Source organism: Lissotriton vulgaris, chromosome 1_1, assembly GCF_964263255.1.
Source record: "Lissotriton vulgaris chromosome 1_1, aLisVul1.2, whole genome shotgun sequence".
Taxonomy (NCBI): Eukaryota; Metazoa; Chordata; class Amphibia; order Caudata; family Salamandridae; genus Lissotriton; species Lissotriton vulgaris.
The window spans coordinates 1,581,685,159-1,581,693,091 of record NC_141685.1 but is presented as its reverse complement, the minus strand read 5'-3'; the positions used below and the strand labels follow the sequence as shown (position 1 = coordinate 1,581,693,091).

The window sequence follows — 7,933 nt, the reverse complement described above, 5'->3', positions numbered from 1 at the left end:
GTCCCTTTTCCAGGATTAAATTGTAAGCAAATCATATAGGACTGTACTACTCTCTTAGCTCTGCTAGCAATTTCTGGATGCTCCCAAACTTGTGTAAGCAATTTCACTATTGCTGAAGCTCCAACATGTGCTAGCCCATGTGCCATCTGAACCATAGGTTGTACAAAAGCTATAGGCAACTTCCATTTATCCATCTGTTTGTTTCGCCAACAACCTTCATCGTCCAACTCTCCATCTATGGACCATTGCTCCCGTTCTTTGTCAGAAGCGGTCCTTTGTATCTCTAATACTTCTTTCCTGGCATCGTGCCACCGCTCAGCTTGTGATTTCACTACATACAAGGAAGTGGTATCAGGCTGCATCGCAGTTTCACGTGCCACTCGGTCTACAAAGGCATTTCCATTTCCCACCTTATCAGTCACTTTCGTGTGCACTACATTTTACAATAGCTATTTTCTTTGGATACGTTAATGCAGTCAAAAGATTATGCACTAGTTCTCCGTGAATTATCTGTATCCCGTGTGATGTAAAAAAGCCTCTTTCCTTCCAGAGCAGGCCAAAATCATGGGCCACTCTAAAAGCATAGCGGCTATCTGTATAATAGTTCACACACAAACCTGTACTAAGCTCACACGCTTGTGTCAAAGCTATCAGTTCCGCTGCTTGAGCTGACTTCTGTGGTATACGAGCTGTCTCTACTATCGTGTGAAGTGTAGTAATTGCATATGCGGCTGAAGTTGTACCATCCGGTAACTTCAGACAAGATCCATCAACCCACAGCTCTCCATCCACATCTGGAAGGGGCGTATCTTGCAAATCAATACGACCCTTTGTCTGTTCCTCAATCAGAAAAATACAATCGTGTGTTTCCCTTGCCTCAGGGTGAGTCGCCGGAAATCGCAACAACGTGGCTGGGTTTAACGTTGCACATCTCTTCAATGTAATATGAGGAGCCAGCAGCGTCAGCTCATATCCTGTCAGAGGAGCACTAGTTAAATGCTGCGTCTTTGTCTGATTCAAAAGCGCATCAACAGCATGAGGTACCAACACCACCAACAGTTTATGTGATAAAACTATCCCTTCACTCTGGCTTATTGACACAGCTGTTGCTGTCACTGAGCGAAAACATCCAGGCAATGCTCGAGCGACAGGATCAAGTACTGCTGAAAAATATGCACAAGGGCGTTGCTTATCGCTGTGTGTCTGTGCTAAAACTGACAATGCACATCCATCCCTCTCATGTACATACAATGTAAAGAGCTTTGTGTAACCTGGAGTACCTAGCACTGGTGTTGAACAAAGGGCTTGTCGTAACTGTCGGAAAGCATTCTCACATTCATCTGTCCAGGGGAGGGGTACTGGAGTATCTTTCGTCAATAATGCTAACAACGGTTTGGCAATGTGTAAAAATCCTAATATCCACTGCCTACAAAAAGAAGTAAGGCCCAAAAATGCTCGAACCCCTTTCTGTGTGGAAGGTACTGGTGTATCTAAAATTGCTTGAATGCGATCTGATGTGAGTGCACGCCCCTCCTTAGACAAAAGGTGACCTAAGTAGGTTACCTTTGGTCTACAATATTGCAGTTTCTTTCTGGAGACTTTGTGATGGTGCGAAGCAAGGAAAGAAAGCAAAGACAGGGTGCATTTCTCGCATTGAACAGGGGTATCAGCTGCTAACAGAATATCATCAACATACTGAATGAGCGCCACACCCTCGGGTAGGACAAAGGAATCAAGTTGTCTTTTCAATGCTTGGCTGTAAATACTAGGACTCTCAGTATAGCCTTGAGGAACTCTGCAAAATCTACACAATCGATTATTCAAAGTGAAACCGAACAAATATCGGCTATCAGGATGAATAGGGATCGAAAAGAAAGCGTTCTTCAAGTCTATAACAGAGAACGTTGTTGCAGTAGGCGGAACTAGGGTAAGAAGCGTTGTGATATCAGAAACCACTGGATATTGTGGCACCACTATCTTATTGACTTCCCATAAATCAATAATGAATCTATAGATCCTAGTATCAGTATCTTTCTTCAAAATCGGGAGGATCGGACTGTTACAAATGTTAAACGGAACTTCTTCGACAACCCCAACTTCAATAAGATCTTGTACAATTCGTATGAGTGCTTCCTCACCCTCCTGTGAAATTCGATATTGAGGCAGGCGTGGCAATACAGCTCCCTCCTTGACACTAATATGTACTGATGGAATAACCATCTGACCGACATCTGTATCTGAAGTGGCCCACAAAGTGTTAGGTAGGGAAGCTAATGCAATATCTTCTTGAACAATACAAACTCTGTCAGTTATTGGGTAATTGTCATTCAAAATCACATGGACTCCTTCAGGGGAACATCGTATTGTGGCTCTGAAATACTTGAGCATATCAAGACCCACAATATTATCTGGCGTGTTCGGGGAAAGCAAAAACGGGCATGGAGCAGCAAACTTATCAACATGAAATGCAAGTGGTTGTGACAATGGGCTAAGGGAAGGTGTTCCGTTGAACCCTATCGATGTAATCGTTAAGCCAGACAGGGGAGCCTTCGGAACCAATTGTTTAGACAAAGTGCTACGAGTAGCTCCTGTACCAACCAGAAACTGAACAGTAGAACCCAAAACATGTGCTGTAACATAAGGACCCCTCTGATCTACTGGAACTTCAACTGATTCCTTACCCCATCCTACGCAATCCTATGCAAAAGCAGAATCATGCAACTCAAGCTGCGAATAATCAGACATCTGGTATTGGTTACGACTATCAAAAGTATTGAACCCATTTTGTACCCGCGCATTAGAATCAAACCTATCACGATCATTCATAGCACCTCTAGGCCCTGAATTCCCCGAGTGGTTCCTCATGGATCCTCGGACATTGTGCTGTGTGCGCAACAATGGACACTCATCTGCCCAGTGACCGAATTTCTTACAATACGCGCATTGATCAACAGCCAAAAAGTAACGACTAGAGGAGGAATTAGAAAATCCCCGTCCGCCTCTATCGTTACCTCAAAGAGGTGGACCATAGACCTGAGATAACATAACTTTTGTTTTTAATTCTTTAGATTTCTTATCCTCATTGCCCTTCGCTTCAAGTTCCTGACGCTCGTAATATTGTTTATATCAACAAAAGAGCGCCTAACATTTTTTTTAAATAAATAAATTGGCTAAACGACAGTTCGTCACAAGTGAAAACCATACAATATAGTGGGATAATTACATTACTTTAATTCAAGTGGTCATAAAACCAAGGAGGCAGTGATAATGAAAGAACTATTATTTTCTAAAAGAACCCTCACTCACCCTAGTGGTGACATGCTTCATCATGGGGTTCAGTCACAGGTGGGACCGACTACTCCCACCTGTGTGCTTCCACGCCTGCAAGTGCAGCGGAGCTGGTGTATGTGAAAGAGTGATCAGTGAAGGGAGGTGTATTTTAAAAGATCACAACTGTGCCTCAACAAACTTTATTAAGGGCCAGCTGTTCACAATAAAAACAGTGAAGTCACTGGGATTTTGAATTAGAATTCCAGTGGCTTAAAGGTAAATGGTCAACATGTTTCTGCTGGTAGTGCTATTTTCAGCTCAGCTTTCTTCAGGACCAAGAAAAAGAAAGAAAAAAGAGAGTCCTACGGGGGTCCAAGCATGCTAAGGCCTGCCCACACCGTTAGGATCAAGGAAGAGAAGATATAATACATTTTACTCACGGTTTTACCCGTCCTAAGGATTCCTGCTAGTCGTCAGGTTGAGTTTCTGTAAATGAACAGACAAACATATTCTTTAACATGCATCCCTTTTGAAATAAATGACCATTTCATAACTTCTCATTCTGTTTACTTTTGGAATTGTCTTCTAAGCTATTCACACGTCTATCGATATTAGTTAAACCAATATAATTATAGTGTGAGGCATTTAAATTCCAAATTACCATGTATCTATTTGGATCATGATTATATGATTTAAGCAGTGCTCAAATTAATTTAAGAGAATATTCACACTATCAGCATAACTTTTTAAGAAGCTGGTTCTCGGAGTCCCCTGGTAGGAGCCATCGAGGCCAGATGACAGACAGAAGAAAAGACTTAGTCAATGGGAAAAAAATGCACTTACAGTGCTTCAAAATTCGACAGGCTTCATGGGCTCGTGGAGATGGGCATGTTTTCACTTCCAGTCTAATCTATAAAAACCCCAAACACAAGCTGGTCAGAGGGAGCGTTGTTTTGTACCAGAAATATAACTTACTATTGAAGAGGAAAACCCCTTTAAAAAGCAAAAATGCATTACTACGCAAATCGCGCTGTGTAACTTACTTTCTGCCGGAAAACTCGCCACCATGGACCTAGTCATTTCACCCCTACGGCCCGGATCGTACTGCTCGGCGTTCTCGGCCGTTTTTTAAACTTCCGTGTTCTGGACACGGAACGTCAGACGTCACGTGACAACGACACGTGACAGCGGAAATGTCGGAGTCCGTAATTTTTTATTATTTCCGACTATTCCAAACACATTATTAGATAAAGGCATATCACTGAAGGTCAGCAGACCTAATCATGCCTATTTGTAATCTTTGGAGCAGTTGGGTAAATGTGTAAATAAAGCTGATTCCAAGCGTGTACACACTTCCGGTAAACTACATAAATGCCACTAGACCGCTAACCTTTAGCCAATAATATACTCGTCATTCGTCCTCTTGTTAAATGAACCGGTTGGTCTCAATAACACTGAGTATTCCTACGAGATGTTTTAGATGTAAAGTGTACCTTTTCAAATTAAAGGAGGGCTTAGTATCAGTCGTTATTGTAAATTAACAGGTACTTGAAAAATTCACCGTAATGGAACAAGGTAGAACAAAGGTCAGCTTCAGATTATTAACATATTAGTCGTGAACAGGTTATTAGTGTTTAAACAGATTTATTCAGATCTTGGGGGTTGTGCAGAGTCATTTAAAAAGGTTACCCCAGGGGATGTCATCATTCAATCCCACTTGGTGGGATGACAATTGGTGCACCCACCTTTGATCTTGCTCAAATTATCTTTGTACACTGGCGCCCTGCAAATGCTCTAAAATGGTCCAGTGGAAATTGTCGGGGGAGTGTTTATGATCTAAAAAGTGAGAGGTCATTTTTGTATTGCTCTTCCCGCATCGTATGTTGCTCCTATGCTCGCACATACGGAATTTGACCATTCTCTTCGTCATTCCCACGTATTTCAGACCACATGGGCAAGTTATTAAATAAACCACATTGGCTGTATTGCAATTCGTGTGGCTTCTTTGTTCCCAGATTTTATTGGGTTCAAAGGTCAGTGTTTTTGAACTACTCGTGAACGGGCAAACACTGCAATTTCCACATGGGTAGTGGCCTACTACCAGTGGTAAACCCCACAAATTCAGGACATTTTGAGTGGATTCTTGCTTTTTCTTAGGCCGGGTGTGTACCAAGAAGTCTTTGAGGCTTTTAGCCTTCTTGTAGGAGAATAAAGGTTTTTCCCAATTACAGGAGTTAGATGTAAGAATCCTCCAGTGTTTGTTAATGCTGCGAGCCACCATATTAGAGACTGTGTTGAATGTTGTCACACAGGTAAGTGGTACCTAGTTGTACTCAGCTTGGGGCTTTTCCTCCAAGAGGGCATCTCGGTTTTGATTTCGAGCCCTTTTGTAGTGGGTTGTTAGAAGATGTTTTGGGTACCCCCGAACTTGCATCTTCTCAGTAAGATCTTTAGCTTGTGTTTTGTAGTCTTGAACATCTGAGCAGTTCCTCCGAATACGGAGATACTGCCCAAAAGGCAGGTTCTCCCTCAGTGGACGTGGATGGAAACTGGTGTAGTGTAACAAGTTGTTTTTATTGGTAGGTTTATAGTGGGTCTTGGTTCTTAATTCATTTGCCACTCTTGTGATGGTCACGTCCAGGAACACTACCGTGGATTCATTGTGCTCATGGGTAAATTTCAAATTTGGGTCACAATTGTTGACCCATGTGAAGAATGTAATCAATAGTTCTTAATATTGTGCCATTGTCAGGACGGATGCCAGAGAAGAGGTTGTCCAAGAGCTTTCACTGGCTTTCAAGCGGTTAGCCACTCCTGGTAATAGATTCGTAACATACTTATCTACAAATAAGTGGTGGCCCGTATCGTCCGTTAGTGATTGGCCACTAAAATCATGAAAAGCCTCCTCAAAATGTGGAGAGAAATCTGAAACCGATTTATCTATCTTTTGTTTACAGGATGCTAAAATAGTCCAATCAATCTTTTTAGGGGGGATAATTGTTTTTAATTTAGTTAATATCGCACCAGGGAGTTCTAAAATCAATTGACATGGCTTTTGTGCTGGTTCCCTGTCCGCATCTTCTCTCTCTATCTCTTTCCATAATGCCCCGTATGCTGCGCGGTCATCGACTTTACGCACGGAGCACCACATATCGGGCGGCAATATGAGCCCGAAAAATAAATCGATATCAGCCAGCGTCATAGTACAAGAATTTAAAGCTCCCTCAACTTCTTCATAAAAGGCAGCAAGGTTTTTACATGGGTCAGGCAATGCAGTTTTAAGCGCCATGACATCTGCTCTATTCCAGGGAGTATACACCCAATTATAAATAAAATACCCTTTTGCATCTACAGAATATTTATCATCACTGGTACCCGCTCCTTTAGGAGGAACGTATAAAGGCGCGGTCCCTCGCATAGGCTTTGCTTTTTTTTTTTTTTAGCTTCATTAAAAGTCTGATTAATGTCCATTTAGTCAAAAAGACCAAAGCCCATGTCATTATCAGATTCTTCAGACTCTTCCTTCTCTTCCTCCTCTTTCTTTTTGTCCTCCGCAGAAGCAGCAGCAGTTGTTGCAGCAGCTGCAGCACCAGCTGCAGGGGCACCTCCACCACCAGCTCCTACATTGCAGATCAGGCTTCCGAAGTCAATGCTAGCAAGAGCTTTTGCAAAGAGACCAGGCCAGAAAGGTTCCACCGACACTCCTGCCGCCTTAATCAGGGCATTGATTTTGTCCTCCGTGACGGGCACATCGTTGTCGTGGAGGATAAGAGCAGCGTAGATACAAGACAGCTGGGATACTGTGGCCATGGCGTCAAAGTCTGGGTCGCTCTGGGGGGCGGATGGGTGGATTAGAGGGTGCTAGTCGCCGGATTGAAGTACGCTCCAAAACGGCCTTAGCTTCCGAAGAAGAACAGAGCACCTTGTAATCCTACAGGAAAGAGGAAGCAGATGGGCTTTTCACCCACATTCGCTCACTTACAAATCAAATCTTGTCTAGATTTTCCATTAAACATACACTGTTCCACATACTCAATCTTTCGCATATCAAATGACCCATACTTCGGCCAACGTAACTCAGGATCCTTACGCGTGTATTTCCTCCACAACATGCTGTACATTATAGACGAAAGACCATATTTTACATACATTTCTCTATGAGGCGTCCCCTCTGGGGGAGCCGGTTGTGATTCCTCAAGTTTTAACCGGTTATTCCCACAAAAGCAGCACATTCTGCGAAGTGCGGTAAAAACAGGTATGCCAAAAATAGTGCAGAATATGCAATATTATAATCCAAGGGGCACTTAAAGTATCTGTAATACGTTGTGCCGTTCAAATCAAAATCGTGTCATGGAGAAAAATCTCCTCATTACCTGCCTATATGTATTGCAACACATATATTTCATATACATATACACATGCAGATCAGGGACTAGTCCTTCCAAAATTGCCACAGCAAGCGTATCCTAAAACTGCCTTGCCACTCACAGGCTTCCAAAACCCAGTACCGTACAATGGTTCTTACCACTCACAGGGTGTCCAGTCTCCAACTGCCAAGTTCTAAATTCGACCAAACGGCCACTGCACGGCAAACCAACAGGAGAGAATCGCACCGGTCAGACCAGTGCGATTCGACCTTCCAGACGGTTGTGAGAGTTTCATT

The 7,933-nt window shown here is 42.9% G+C and overlaps 1 pseudogene; it reads right to left on the bottom strand.

Annotated features, from left to right (window-relative positions):
* Positions 1-6,719: 6,719 nt before the first annotated feature.
* Positions 6,720-7,217, bottom strand: LOC147750837 (large ribosomal subunit protein P1 pseudogene; annotated as a pseudogene).
* Positions 7,218-7,933: the final 716 nt, after the last annotated feature.